General features: G+C 34.8%; 1 pseudogene; it reads left to right on the top strand.

Moving 5' to 3' along the window:
- Positions 1-420: 420 nt before the first annotated feature.
- On the top strand, positions 421-1,672 carry LOC145098239 (F-box protein At2g27310 pseudogene; annotated as a pseudogene).
- Positions 1,673-16,946: the final 15,274 nt, after the last annotated feature.

The raw sequence follows: 16,946 nt of genomic DNA, 5'->3' as shown, positions 1-16,946 counted from the left end.
AACATATGGATTTTTTTTTCAGTTACTTTATAAAATGTTTAATATTTATATATTGATATTAATTTTTTATTTTTAATAAACACATATAACATATGTCTTTCACACCTAATATTAATTTTACTAAAATGCTATTGTTTTTTATTAACTCAATGTTTGTTACTTTTTTCCTATATTTTGCTATAGTTAGTCATCCAGGCTCCGTCTATTGACCAACCTATTCCATTCATTAACTATGTCTAAATATCGTTCAATGTTGTTTTTTGTTTACATAATTTTTAAACCGTTTTTAACTTATCTTTAACAAATAACACCTCGACGGACTTAAGCTGTAATATTGTCAAAGTGAAGGGATGTAAATTGCATTTATTTATTTTCCAAAAGGATATATACCCCACGGCGCACATACACGCATTTCACCAATCCTTTTAGTCCTTTCCGCCATTCTAGAGCTCAGAAGGAAATCCATGGCGATAGCAGAAATCCATCAAGATATCATTCAAACTCACATCTTGACCAGACTCAACGGTCAAACTCTCGCAGCCGCCGGCTGCACATCTTCGCTGCTACAATCCCTTTGCTCCGACGAGAAACTATGGTCAGATATCTGCTCTTCCAATTGGCCCTCCACCGATGACCCTCTAGTCAAACAAGCTATTTCCAACTTCCCCTCCGGCCACCGTTCTTTCTTCTCCGACTCCTTCCCATCTCCCTCCAACCACCTCTCCACAACCTCACCACCACCACAAACCTCCCAAATCATCTCCTCCGTGGACATCAGATACCACGACGAGCTGGTTTTCTCCAAGGTTGAAGCCACAAATACCACACCGAGCGACTGGTTCCAATCTTCTCCGTTTCGAATTGACCTACTCGAACCCAAAGAACTCATCCCATCGGTGGTGAAGTTTTCCGGCGATGATCAGGTAATGCAATCGAATCTTGAAAAGCACATGACTTTGAGTTGGATCTTGATAGACCCATCCCAGAACCGTGCTGTGAATCTATCCAGCAAAAAACCAGTTTCTGTTCAACGGAACTGGTTGACCGATGAAATAGAGTTGACTTTCGCCTTTGTGGCGGTTTCCGGCGTTTCTGTGCATGATAGCGACTACGTGAACTGCAACATAGAGATTACATGCGGGGTTAAACGAACCAGCGGGGAGTTATACGTGAGTGGGATGAGTTTAACTGTTCAGGACATAGATGGGAAGTGTTTAAGCGGGAAGAACAGTATGGAAGTTCTACAAGGACTTACGGTGGCGGAGCGGCGGAGCACAAGGTTCAACGGCGGAGGTGATGACCTGAAAGGGAGATACGAAGAGTATATTCAAAAGAGAAGAGAGAGAAAAGAGATGATGGAGATGAGAGAGAGGCGGCTTGACTTGGCTTGTGTTGCTGGTGGAATAGCTTTCTTGATGGCATTTTGGTCATTTGCTCTCTACTAAAATTATACCATTAATGAAGATGCTTTTTTATTCAAATCCGTGATTTTTAATCAGATACTTTGCTTAGGCCTAAAGATTACAAAATCTTTGCTTTCGTCAATTATGTACATTGTAAGGATGTTAGATACAAATCATACAATATTCTCGTGTAATTTGATTTTTTTTAGTATGATTATTTTGTAAATAGGTTTGTATATCATTTAAATAAAATAAACCAACGGTATATATTTAACGACTCAAAATTCCGTCATATTATTGATGTCTTTCTTATATTACTTTATGCTAAGTTTCCACATCAAAATTTGTATTATTAATTTAAGGATTGAAAACTCCACCATATTATTGATGTCTCTTTTATATTATTTTATGCCAAATTTCAACATCCAAAATTTTATATATGTTAGGAACCTATTTTAAATTATAAGTGATTTGTCACAGTGAAGAATCAACAACAAAATATTTTAATATTGTAAGATGAGTTTAATATGGAAATTACACAAAACATTCAAAGGTTAATAATTAAAGAGGAAGTGCATATTCTTTATTGTGAGTGAAAATTGACTTGCAACAACATTTTTATTTTCTCATAATTAAAACGATATGTAACATAGACATTGATGTTTTGAAAAGTTATATTCATTCAAAAAAATATTAATATCAACGCTTAATCAATCCATTTCCCACACAAATCCTATATAATAGGCATTGTCATTTTCAAAAACTTATATTCATTAAAAAAAATATTAATAACGGTTAATCAATCCATTTCCCACTAGAAATTCTATATAATAAGTTTAATCAGGTTAATCAATCCATTTCCCACTACAAAATTTATATAATAAGTTTAATTCTATCTACATTCGTACTTTACCGTTCACTAGAAGAAAAAGGTTATTTAGTGACAAAACCGAAAATTCCATATAATAAGTTTAATCATGCTAGCTACATTCCTACTTTACCGTTCACTAGAAAAAAAATGCTAATTAGTGACAAAAACGATATGGTCAGAAACAGTAGAAGAGTGGTGACCAAAATATTGGTGTTCATTTTTCGTCACTATAAGTCTATAAGTCCCTAAGCTGATTAGTGACCAAAATGTAGTGGTTACTATAAATGTGACGACTCATTCCGTCACTAAAATAGTCACTAATCAATAAAAGTTGTTACTATTTTCTACATTTAGTTACCATAAAAAATCTTCGTTGATATTAGTGACCATAAAAATCGTCAATCTTTTAACCGATTAGTGGCCATAAAAGGTCGTCGCTGATTTACCCAATTAGTTATCATAAAAGTCGTTATTGTTTTATCCAATTAGTGATCATAAAAAATTGTAGTTAATGGCTTATAACATAACCAAATATCAACTTTAGGGATATTTGTAGTATGTTTCTAATCATAATATTTGGATTCTATCGGTTAAATATATAATGAAATCCTAAAGAAACAAATACATGTATTAGACCTAAATAAGTTGTCTTATTATAAGAATTGCTAGTGCCGTTCTAAAACAAAAAATAAAAATAAAAATTGCTAGACTATGAACATGTAGACCTCCAGTTGCCTCTGTCTAAAAGCACATCATATATAGCCGGCCCACTACCTAGGTGAGTTGGGCGAAGGCCCGAGGCATCAAAGAGAAGAATGTCATAAATTTAATCTAACATGTTAATATTGTCGGGATTTTGGCCCAAATGAATTCATCATATCAAGACCTGGACTCTGTCGTTTATCGTTTAGGCTGCAGTAAGTAGTAAATGATGTGATACTTTTTCATTTTACATATAGATATCACATCATATTTTATCATAAAAATATGGTTTCTTATCACCGATAAAAAAAAATATGGTTTCTTGCCACCCTGCTTGTTTTTTTTAATTATAAATAAAAACTTTAGTTTTAATTAAACACATAATATTTCATTAATTAAAAGTAAAACCTATTACATATCATTGCTTGAAAAAAAAGCATAACATCACATTAAAAACTATCCTAAATTTCTAGCTGTTCCTCGGTTAGGTTTGACATGTCTATCGTTAGTATTTTCAAGTCATTTTCCCTTTCTTTCTGAAGCTCTCTTTTGGAAGCAATTTGCAAAATTTTGTCTCATCTATCTTGTATACCCTTCATATGGCCCCGATGTCTTTCAAATCATCTGAATCCAATACTTTGCATTTTCGTTTGTTTTTTTTTTTGTTTTGTCCCTTTCCATTGGTCGAGAAGGTAGTGAAATTTGAACAAGTTCATCTTCATTAAGGTCGAAACCACCACGAGCATCAGATGTAGTGTGTTTGGATTTAGATGTTCTTGACCGTTTTGAACCACTCTCGATATGGTCCTCGAATGTTTTATTCAATTACCATTTTTTCTTTTCTTTGACAAGATTACAAACTTCAAAAAACTTGAAAGACTTCTTGTTTTCTTTTTGGTAGACTTTTAAAGCTTTCTACAAAATCACATCATCAATTTCACCGCTTCTCAATTGTTGTTTCATTTTGTTATACAAATCGCTAAACAACATGACTTCCTTGTTCATCTTCCTCCATTTCGATTAAACTTGGTTGTAGGGTTTCAAAGTACTCCATGGATGATGGCAATGGGCCCCCTTGATGAATTGTAGGTTAAAAGCCCAAGACTTGTCTTTTCCCTATAAATTGTCATGTATTATTCATAATTAGGGATAACAGTAAGGCAAAATGTAGCCGCCACATTGTGAGGTTTCTTATGTAGTTTTAGATTCTTTAGTCTATGTTGAAAATGTAATTTATTCCTCATGTTTTGAATAAATCGAGTGATTATTCGACATATCTTCATATTTGTATTTCTTCTTATTTTCCGCATCTTGTTCATCAAATCACAATTAGGGTTTTAATCCTAACAAGTGGTATTAGAGCGAGTCTTTGATGAAGTGTTGAATCGAGAAAAGTAAAGTAAATCAGAGTAATGAAAATATGAACACCAAATGTAAATAGGATCTGGTTTCAGCTCATATTATGCTTTCAATGTTACAGAGAAAAAATAGACAACTTCCCTGAAAGTCCTCATCTAACTCTAAGTAACACTCCTATTTTTAGGAGAACACAAAGCATACAAAAAATTATAAAGGACTAGTCATTCAGTTTTGACACAAACTGCATTTATAAAATAACATTACATATTTCGACATATTACAATCTAACATCGACCTCTATAATCTCCCCCTTTGTAATCAATGTCGAAATTAGTTGATTAATAGTTGACCTCCCATATGTAATGTTCTTCAGATTTCAGAATACCAGTTCATCACTTTCTTCAGTTCGGCCTTGTCACCATCATTATTCTTCTTATAGTTGTTCATACAAACAATTAAGTTTGTATAGTGTGCAGTAGAATGTATTTCAATTTCATAAGTTTGGAAAAAATACTTCATCGACTTTCTCATCTTACTTTTCCTAGAAAAAACAACTCCAAATGGTTTCAGACAAATTTCGCCATCAACAAACTTCTTCATTTTCGCTTCGCTAAACACTTTTTTCATAGGAACATTTATCTCTTTTCCAATAAAAGCAGCCAACTCAACATCGGTCAAAGCAAGACAATCATAGTAATTGTCTATAAACAGTTTGATATGACCAAATCCCAAATGTAGATCTTCTCTGCCGGTATTTTGCAGTTTTGAAGCATCTATGTCTTTAAGCATGTAGGCCACTTGAATCAAATCATTCGGGTTCATCAAGAGAAAATCAGCAATGGAAAACTCGAAAGGAACCTTATTCGCCCTTACTACATGATAACGAAAGTTTTGTAGCATATTCTCAAATAGTTCACCTTTCAAAATGCCGAGAACTTGTTTTATTTTCGCCAAAGACCACACATCCCGTTGATCTTTTCCCAGAACAGCATGAAACCTTAATTTGTGGACAAAACTGCAAATTTGGTCCTTGTGGTTTGTAAAAAACTTTGGATGGGGTCCAAAATCTTTTCGACTTGCATGGATGGTCCAAAATCAGAAACTTTCTGTGATTTCAGTCCTAAAAAGGTTAAAATGACTATTTTGCCCTTATTATTTCTATTTTACATTTTTATAATTTGTTTTAGTATTTAAATAATCATAAAAAATAAAAAAAATAAATTATCACCCTCTTTAATAATTATGAAAAAATAAAAAGTAAAATCAACTATTCCCCCCAACTCTCTCTCTCTCTCTCTCTTTCTCTAAGTTCATCTTCTTCCTCTGACTGCATGGTCTTCTTCCTCTATCTATAAATCCGATGACCTCTTTATCAGAGATGCATCTCTAAATAGAACAGGTTCAACGACCTTCTTATCACCGTCCACCCTAGAAATTCCAACATCTAATTTGGGGGTTTTATGCACAATCAAGAACAAACATGGCTGCAGGTATGTCTATTGGAGAATATGAGATTTTACAGAATTTAGATTGATTAAATGGAGCAAGAAGAAGCAGTGATGCTATTGGTTCTGATTTAGGGTATCGAAAACGGTGTTGGTTGATTTCTTGCTAACCTCCATTCATCCACATCGATGTTCAGACATGAATCCCCTCCAGATGAGTTTTGTTGATGCTAGTATTCTTATCACTGAAGATGGGTGAGTCTTGATTTTAGCCCTATTTCAAAAAAATGCGATACCCTTTGTAAGGAATCACCAAGAGGGTTAATGGAATACCAATTTTGGAAGAGAGTTAAGTTGACTTTCTCTTTATCCCTTTCTTTCTCTCTCTCATACAAACCCTGCAACTCAAGAAAAAATTCAGAACAAAAAATTTGTATGTGTGTGTGCTTCGTTAGAAACCAAGATTTTCAATATCCATAGATACACACACACACAAACACTCTACAATCAATTTGTAGGTTTGAATCTTAACTTTACAAGCCCTAGATTTGCAATATCCATGGAAGTCAAGACTTGAATTTACAAGACCCATGTTGAAACGATTCAAATCGATTCATCTGGGTTCAGTTGGACCTTGAACCTGTAATTGAAGGATAAGGCTTCCAAGTCTCTCCTATCTTCTTCTAGACCAAGACACCCATCTGGAATTAATTAGATGAAAAATTCAAAATATGGTATATCCATAGTGCATTCATAACTTGAATAGATTTGAGCATGAGATGAATAGGTTTATCTGGGTTCAGAATCGCCGCCACATTCAAATTGGAAAAATGGAATAACACCAACACCCACAATCGTGGATTGAATCGATTCTGGGGAGTTATAGCATTCGAGGGATAATCGAGACAAATTGCGAACCAAATGTGGCTGCGGCGATGGCCGAAAATGGTGTTGATGACCATGGGTTTAGAGGATCATGGTTGTGTCATTGGGTTTAGGGAGGAGTATACGAAGGGAGAGGAAGAGTCTGAATCGTGGTCTTCTTGGTCATTAGAGAGAGAGAGAGAGAGAGAGAAAGAGAAAGAAAGAAGTGGGCCATTCTTTTCTTTTCTATTTTTAATTGATAAAAGATTAAAATAAAAATACAAAAATACAAAAAGGAAATTAGAAGGGTAAAATCGTCCTTTCAAGTTTCCCTAGGACCAAAAACACAGAAATTTCTTAATTTTAGGACTAAAACCACGGAAAATATTCGATTTTGGACCTTCCATGCAAGTCATAAACTTTTTGGACCCTATCCAAAGTTTTTTACAAACCACAAGGACCAAATATGTAGTTTTGTCTAATTTGTGTATAAAATCCTCCTTTTTCTTAAATTTTTCCACCGCCTTGTATTGTGCAGAAAGAATCAACATCTCGTTGACTGGAAAATCAAGTTGATTCAAATCAGAATTTTCGATAGAATAACTTTTCACAGGCTTTTTCTCGAACTCGTACATCTCATTGAAAGACACCTTGCCTTCAATATTCTCATAGATATGGAACTTTCTTGGATCTTCCTTATTCATATTCAGAGGATCATTTTGTCTTTGTCTCAAAACACTTGCAATCTGTCTTTGAAGATCCATTTTAGCCTTTCTTTCTTCTTTGGACTTTTCAATGTGAATTTTCTTTCCTCTGTCTTGCATTACAGGAGTTTCATTTGGCTTTGACAGACTTCCCCTTCACCAGAAGAACCAATTACAATACCCTTCGTTATTAGCCTTGTTGTTACAACAGTTGAGATCACTGGCTCTGCTTTCGATATAATTGGTTTTGATTTCGGAATCTAAGTAGTGTAAACCTTGCCAACAACCTTCACTTCTTCATTAATCACACCGGATGCACCTTCTCCTTTACCAACCTTTGCTTGTTCCCCCCTTGCACCCCTGTAACTACAAGTGGGGCAGTTGTTGGTAAAAGACCGAGAATTCGTGATAATGGTGCCAACTGTTTGTGAAGAATGGATTCAAACAACATAAAATTCTGAGATAAAAATTCGGGTATGATCATAGGAGATGAACCAGGCTTTGAGATTAATTCTTTCAACTCAATTAACAAATTTGTGATCTCCTTGAAGCTTTTACTGTCATTTGAAGATAGTTGAGTAATTTGAGGACGCAAAGCTTCGTATAATTTGACAAACTTCGTCACCATGTCTGCAATAATATCCATCTTCTAATTGAGAGATGCATAGTCTTGTTGTGCAGTAGCAATCTCTTTATTCATGTCTTCACGCAGCTCTTGAATTTTCCGATTAACATCCTCCCTCATCTTCTTAACATCTTGAACAAACATGACATGACGTTCTTTAGCAACCATTTTTAAATCTTTGACTTCGGCATTGAAAGTTGAGGACTGAAATTTGATCCTGAGCTCATTATTCTTGTCATTGGCATCCACCTTCTCAAGAATTCGAGATTTAGAAGATTGAATCAAGCTAGAGAATCTATTGGACAATTTAGCTTCGTGTGCTTTGAGCATCACATCAACATCAACACTAGATATAGAATTGTTGCCCCCTGTATATGCTTGTGATTGAATGATCGAGTTAAGCTTCTTGTTCAGAATCTTGAATTGTTTCCCTGACATCAACATGTGATCCGAGATGTCTTCTTCTTCTGGATCAAACTCAAGTGCATCAAAAGTTCCTCCAAATCCTCCATCATCAGTGTCAGTATCATCAATGGATTTTGGTGGATCAGTAGATTGCGAAGAAAATAGAGAAGTGAAAGGTTGATTGAGAATTTGAGTAAATGTTGGTAAAGATGAAATTGGATGTGTAGGAATAATAAAGGGTGGTAATGAAATAAGGGTACTAACTGTAGAAGTTTCGATAATACCTTAAGTAACCATAGGAAATCCTTGATTCGACTCTCCTTCACCCATAGTGACATTTACAACCGTATCAGATAGGTGTGTAAGAATGTCAGATGTTCAAACCTCCTCATGAGATGACTTGGTTAACGAAACCTCAGGTGGAATAATCGGAGTTTGCTCAGGAGTTGAAAGACTTTTTGAAAGTATAGCTTCAGGAGTTTCGGGAACTTCTTCTTCTTCGGAAGATACTTTTTGAAGGACCAACTTTCTCTTTTTACTCTGTTTCGAAATATGCTTTTCTATATCGGTAGCTCTTCTCTTCTTGGATGATGGGGACATAGGAGCTTGAACTTCGCGAATAATAACTCCTTTTTGAGTTACATGAGGCTTGCGAATGAATGAAGGAGAAAAGCTTGAATACCTTTCAGGAGAAATTCGAGAAGGATGAGCTTTTTGCTTGATTTGTTTGAGGACTCTAGACTTTGAAGGAATATACTTTGTATGAGTTTCGAAAAGTACAGGCTCAACAGCCTCAGTTGTAGGTGTAGTCGACTTCTCATCCTTCTTAGGTCTTCAAGATTTCTTTGAAGACCTTGCATTTGGTTTAGCCAACAAAACACTGGTGACTTCATCTGGATTAATCGAAGCCAAATATGTCATCAATACAGGACTAGTTGGATCAACACGCTTGAGCATAACGTCTGGAATTCGTGCAACATTTGGAAAGACTTATGCATCATCTTCAACCTCCTTCGGAAAATTGTATTTTAAAAATTCAATAGTTTGTTCTTTAGCAGGTACCTAAATCCCTTCCTTTTCATACATGTATCGAAGAATTAAGCTCCAGTACCTAGCACAAGATATCCCTTGAACAACATTGGTATTCTCAACACTCTTCAGAAACTCTTTCCACATCTGATTTGAATAATCTACTGCAAGATCATAGTAAATTCCTACAACCATAACATACACTTCCATTCGTCCTTTGTCTAATCCAACACTCCGACCAGTAAGGCATCAGAGAAAAATACCAAAAAGGAAGTTCCGAATAAAAGGAAGAATAGACTTCTTAAACTGGCTGATCATGGTAAGTGGGGGTTGATGACCTATTTCATTGAACATATGTATCACTTGATCATTTGAAATAGCACAATATGGTGGAGAATTAGGAATTTCTAGAATATGACAAAATAGTTTCTTAGAAAGACGAACCTTCTTGTCATTAACCAAGTTAAAGGTAATAACATCAGGAGCTTTACTATACATTGTTGTAGATCCTGCTAGAGATAGCTAGAACAATGGTGATGGGTTTTGAGCACTACATAATTCTTATGGTGTACATGCAAACCCTAAAGCTTTGGATCTAGTTTGTCTAATGAACATGCAATAATCATCCAAAGCCATAAAACCTAGATCTAGCATACAATAATGGAATTAACATATGAATTAGGGTTTGGATCTTACCTTTATTGTTATGTAGCAATAACAATCTCAATTCCTCCTTGTAATTGGCTTCTGAAAGCTTAGTGTCATAAGTACCACACCTCTAATGGCTCACAAACGCCAAGAGCAAGAGGATGAATTAGGAGAAGAGAAGGAGGCAACAAAAAACGTCCAAGAACCCTAAGGAATGCTTTTTTTCCACATTTTTAGGTGCCCTAGGGGTCCTTATATATGTGAGGCTATTAGGGTTTTGAACTATGAAACCCTAATCTGACTGCTTAGGCCCTAAACAACCCATGTACTCCCTCCTTAGAGGCCTTGGACGAATTCTTATGGGTTCCCCCATAGATTTCATCCACTCCATCCTCTATGGAGTCCATTAGCCCAATATTTAACTATCACACAATTAACAGTTCTAGTCCCCTTTATTTAGTTAATGTCTTTTAGCCACAAAATTAATTCTCATTAATTCGTGACTAATAATATTAATTAAAAAATATGATTTCTCCTTTAATATATTATTCATATAATATATTAATAAATCATAATTATTCTCTTTCTCCATAAATCATCCTATCAAGTTACTTTGGTGAAGGCAACCCAAAAGGACCATGCTCGCAATTGGCCAAGTACATACCAAAACGGTTATGGGCTTAGACACTAATCCAACAGTCTCCTACTTGGATAAGTCTAATAACCATTATGTGTATGACTTTAGATCCTGATCAGCAATCGTAGCTTTCAAAAGCCGCTGTCAACTCTGATCTTATCAGATACGCGTCCTTCAGATAAGGGATCATATTCCTCCATTTTAGATATCGTATGAACTGAGACATGGATTTTAATCATACTCTCTATTCATGTGTTGTTTCTCGATTTCCGATTTATGACGACCAATTAATTGAACAAATCAAATTAGTCCTGGCCCGGCCGATCTCTTACGTTTGTCATCACTAAATCATCGAGGGGCCCACAGATATATCGCTTTTATCCTACTTTGGAAAAAGAAACGGATAAACTTCGACTCAATGCTCGATTGTACTCACTCACCAAATCACACACAACAATACGTTTTATAACACCAAGTTACTGATGCGTTTACATATTATCAATGTGCAACCGACTTGCAAGATACAACTCACACATCTCGGTTTCAAGAATATAAGATATTATCGGCTCACCAATCACTCGTGATAAAATCCATGAAGCGATCCAAGTGAGCGTGGGTTTAATCCAATGCTCAAATCATATTCATAAGCACTCATGAACGTTGTAGCAAACCTTTTCAATGTCTAATACACTTTAGACAATCTACAAACCAATTCGTAACAATCTCCTTTCATACCTACTCCCAAAGTATGAACGACTGTGGAACGTTCGAATAATCTTATTATTCAGGAAGTCAAAACATGTAAAGTAAAACACAATAATAATCGAATCCAATATGACCCCAAACTTTTGAGTATAAATAAAACTCCTTTTATTTAATCACCATATTGATTACACATTATTCATTGTTTAATGTTTCGGTTAATCAACTTATTACTTGAATTATAATAATAGTTGTCTCATGCTCTCAGCATGCACACTATGTTTACCTATGGTCTTTACTTTGTGAAATTGTATAATTAAATAACATTTCTAAGCATACTCATTTCACAATTCCCAATCCTTATCACAAGTGTAAGAATACCCAATTCTTGCCATTTATAGAATATGTTAGATTCTAACATTTTATGCAATGATCCTTTCGTAATGTCACAGCACCAAAGTCACAAAGACTATTTCCAATGAAATTACAAAGTCCTCTATCGGAGATTATTGCAAAACAATTCCATAGATATGAAGTCTCGCATTCAAAGTACATTCCTTTGAACATCCTTCTTGCATAAAAGTTTTCTAATCTAGACATAGATTCTTAATATCCAACTTCCACATATGGAAACATTTCCATATTTGCCATATGATAACTCATCATTAACAGAATCATATCTAATAATAATAATAATGTCAGTATGGTCCATCCACTACTATACTTCCAACTGCTCATAAGCGACCAATCCATGGCGAACCTTAGATTGTCCGTTGACAGTTGTTTAATAAATTTAGTCATGTCCAGTTCTAGTCCTTTTTCCCTCTTAATGCCCTAGGCATTTGGAAAATTTAAGAACGGTCAAATATTATAGCATATGCGATCGATCCTATACCCGAAGCGTATGGAACACGAAGCATAATGTCTTACATAAAGACGTGATACTTTACTAGTCTTTTGCCATAATATTTCTATTTTTCATGTTCTCACAATTCGAACTATGAAAATGGATGCCATAATCATAATCAAATTTTGAGAACACAATTCATATAATTGACTAGATTTGATTAAAATCTCTTGATCTAAGCTCTTAGATTTCGAAACGAAGTATAATATTCTCTCCCTTAATTATAGCAAAACAACTTGTTAACCCTTGCAGCTTTGTAAAGTAAAACTTTTGTTTTCTATAATTAATATTGCTGACTCGCAACATTTAAAATAATAATCATGCTCCCACTATCATGATGATTATATCTTTACCAGCATAAAATTTATCCTCCCACTAGCTTTGACATGTATTTAGAAAACAGCTGGACTCTTAGAAATCAATGCTTATTGACTTTCTTATCAAAGTTCATTTTTTTGATACGAGATGCTTCGATAAACTTTTATCTAAACTTCCCAAACTCATACACCTTTCCCTATATAACCCAGTGTGTGTCTAAACGATTCTAGAACTTATAGTAATAAGTATTGAATGTCTAAACAAATTTGCCAAATCTCACAATTCGAACTATGAATAGGGATACCGTAGTCATAATTGAATTCGAGAAATGCAAATTACACAATGCTATCTTCAAAATCTTTCTTAGTGAAAGAGTTTCCTCACAATCATTTTCATGAAAGAGAGAAACCTTATAACACTTAGATTTTATGGTGTATGTGTTCTTATCCATGTGAATTTGTCATAACCATAATCATGAGACAATGTTTGTGACAAATCCAACTCATATGGACTGAACTTATCTAATCTTAATTTATTTCCATCAAGGGTCTCGCCATTGCTTCCAAGTTATTGAGCAGCCCACCCTACCTTTCAATACACTTTCCTATCACACCCCCAAACCAGACGGCAGAAACGTCCGGGGGCTCGTGTGACTAACAATTGAATAATCATCACAATGAATGTACATGAAACATAACACATTCATCACCAACATTACATAATACAACCATCGTAGTTCACATCAAGTACATTGTTAAAATACATAATTTCAGTTTGTTAAAAGTACGATAAGTGATGTTACACAAAACGAAACCATACACACTTGCAATTCCTTCCTGCTTAACGATTACCTAAGAATACAAGTTATTTTGAAAACGGTCAACATATATAATGTTGGTGAGTTCATAAGTATGGTTGAATAAAAGCCTTTTGTATCTTTCGTAAAAACCCAGAAAATCCGATATTTTTTGTAAATTGTCTGAAAATGGTGTGAAAATCGAGTATAAATGCATGTGTGAATTTTATAGTTGTAACTTGTATGAGTGTAGTCTGAATTCATTGTGTTGTGAGTAAATGATAAATGTATATGAATAATTTCCCCAGAAAATCTGATATTTTCTGTTTTATAACAACGTCTAAATTCTTGTATCGATAAATAAGTCGTCTTGCGTTGACACAACCGAAGAGTTAATCTTCGAAATGTTAAATTTGGTATTGAATCCCTATATGAGCCATTATAACCATGCATGATAATGACTAGGTTGGCCGTCTTGGCATTTTTCCAAATGCCGGTCTTGCTAAGGATTTTGTCGCCCTAGACTGGCATAGTCTAGCTGTAGCGAACAGCTAAGGCGTGGGGGGTCACTCCGTATAGATCTATATACAAGCTCCCGCTTTTCCATCCAGGAAACTTTGACTATAACTACAGGCTACGAATGTACACTCAGAGGTGCCAACCAACATGTCTCACTAGATTCTCAACCCTTTTTGTACTATGTTTAACGTTTACGTATATGTGATATGTTTTGGTATTCGAAAAGTACATATACTAGTATATTAAGTTTAATGATTATGCACGCTATAGTTATGATCCACTAACATTTGAATTCCATTCCAAGCCCATTTAGCATGTAATTAGACCACAAAGGCCCAATAATGTGTAAGAGGGTAATTTAGGCCCAATAGGCATGTAAATGGGCCACACAAGCCCAATAAACATGTAATCCATAACTTAGGCCCAAATTAACATGTAAGTGGGTCGCAAGGCCCAATAAACATGTCATGGAAAACATTGGGCTCAATATACACTGAATTGGGCCCTTAGGGCCCAATGGCCAAGTAATGTGAATATTAGGCCCAATAAATAGTTATCGACGTGTTTCGTTTGTTTGTTTTACTTCGTTGTTTGTTTTAGCTCGAGGTTTATTAGATTGATAATAAAATTCCTGTTCTGTAAAAACGATGTTTTTGGCCAATAATCTTCCAATGTTTAATTAAGGCCCAAAGATTGTAAAAATGACACTTTAGTCCATAATTTATAAAAATTTGCAATTTTGTCCCAAATGTCTAAAAATTTACGGCTTTAGCCCAAAAAGTTATATTTTCACATTTAGAACCCTGTTTTGTAGAAAAGTGAAATTCCAGCCCCTTGTTTGTAAAAATTTACACTTTCGGCCCAATTTTGGAAAATTTTACATTTTTGGTCAGATTTGAATATAAATGTTATTTTCACCCTTAAATTTGGTTTATTTACATTCATGACTCAAACTTTGTCCAAATAACATTTTTAACCTAAAAACTTCTTTTTTTTTTTTTGCAAATTGGGCCCAAAACCGTGAGGCCTAAATGTTTTGGCCCATTAAGCTTAAATTTGCATTTTTGGCCCTTTTTAAAGTATGTTTAACATAAAAATACCTTTTTATACATGTAGGACCTATTTGGCCCTTATGAAAACATAAATGACACTTTTTGCCCTTATCTTTTGTTTTCTTCACAATTTTGACCTTTAACAAGGTTTTTCTTGAAATTTTTTGTGTCTTAACATGTGATTACTTTTGGCTTGATAATGTGATGTATATAATGTCATAGTTTATAGATCTTTGCTAAATAATACTTAAAGTTTCGAGATTTGCTAAGATCTAACATATTTGAGCCAAATAAACTAATAATTCACACAAAACATGCATATAACACATAGATCTACACATTTTTCTTGTATTCTCCCCCAAAAATCATATAAAACCAAAAAACAAGGGGGTATGAACTCACCTTTGTTTGATGTTTCGGTTTTTGAAGAAGTGGAAGAGATTTTTAGTCTTAGCACACCTTTGATGTAGATCTCGAGCTTATGGGGGGTTTTCTAAGGGTATGATCACCAAAAATGTTTAGGAGAAGTGATGTAACATGAGAAAAGAGTTATATAATCTTGGATATGTACAAACTTACCAAGAAATGATGATGTTCTTGTGAAAATACTCTTGAAACACAAGAAAATTTTCGAGATTTTGGAGGGAGAAGGAGAAGAATGCTTGAGAGTGATTAAGGAAGATGTTTGAAGAAGTTTGTGTGTGTGTGTGTGTGTTGTGGCTCTCAGCCGAGAGTAGAAGAGGAGAGGGGAGAGAGAGTGGTGAGGTGACTACCATGGAAGTACGGAGGATCTAACATTGTTTCATGTTGAATAATATGAAGGTGGCACCTCCAAAGTCAACTCCCCCTCCCATTTCACTTCTTTTCTTTTTTTTTCTTTTTCTTATACATGGACCGAGATTTTGGGCCAAGAAGAAAGGGTGGAGTAGTTTGGGCCCATTAACTTTAGTTAGGATCTTTGGATCCTAGACATAAGATTTTTTAGCCTATTGGGCCCTTGGAAGCATTCACGGCCCAAATAGAATAAAAGAATGGGCGTATGGCTCACTAAGGTTAATTGGATTAGTTATGGCTGAATAAGGCCCATTAGGGTTAGAATGAATCATTCTAGACCCAAATGGTCCAAAATGTTTTAGATTTATGAATCGGGTCCGATTAGGATCCAATTAGGGCTTCAAAGTCCAATCAAGTTGAATTGGGTGCTTATTGGTCCATTAGGCCCAATAAGGAAATTCTAGTCCAATATGGACTCAAACCGGGATTCTTAGGGTTTTTGGACTCTTTGTTGAACATAATTGATGAATCTAACTAGGCATTGTGTGAGATTTACTTATAGTATATGATTTACAATAGTTGAACGGTTATACAGGAATAGAATTTCCTAGCTAAAATGCTAGTTGTGACGTCATCCCCTCATTAGAGGGAATTTCGTCCCGAAATTCTTTTGAAACTGTTACACCCCCGAACCGGAACGGCGGAAACGTTCGGGTGCGGAGCACGTCATGCTCAGTATCATAACCATAGTGAAGAAAGTAAACACAACCGTCACAAATATAATTTAAAAGATTACATCGTTGCAAAAATACATGTTTCCAAATAAATTACATATGATGTCAAAATAGTTCAAAAGAAATCTGAGCCTTAGCGTCTTACCTTCACAAATCTTGTGGTTACTTGTACTACTGAATACCTGAGAATACAAGTTGTTTTTGAAAGAGTATTAGCATTAAAGTTGGTGAATTCATAAGCAATTTATGAATGAAAATGGATGTTGTTCCTTATAAGTTTATTACAAATTCTTTTCCAGAAAATCCAATATTTTCTAAAAGGTTTGTTGTAGTCTTAACTGAACCAAGACTTAGTATATGTAAGTAAATCGTCATACTTGTGTGTGGTCTTATATTTAAATAAAACTCCTTTTTGTGAAATTCTTAAATTCCTGTGACTAGTCGCCTCCTTC

Source organism: Lactuca serriola, chromosome 1, assembly GCF_051521515.1.
Source record: "Lactuca serriola cultivar US96UC23 chromosome 1, Lser_US96UC23_V15, whole genome shotgun sequence".
NCBI classification, from domain to species: domain Eukaryota; kingdom Viridiplantae; phylum Streptophyta; class Magnoliopsida; order Asterales; family Asteraceae; genus Lactuca; species Lactuca serriola.
Note: the sequence above shows the minus strand (reverse complement) of the source record. Positions and strands in the feature narration are given on the sequence as shown.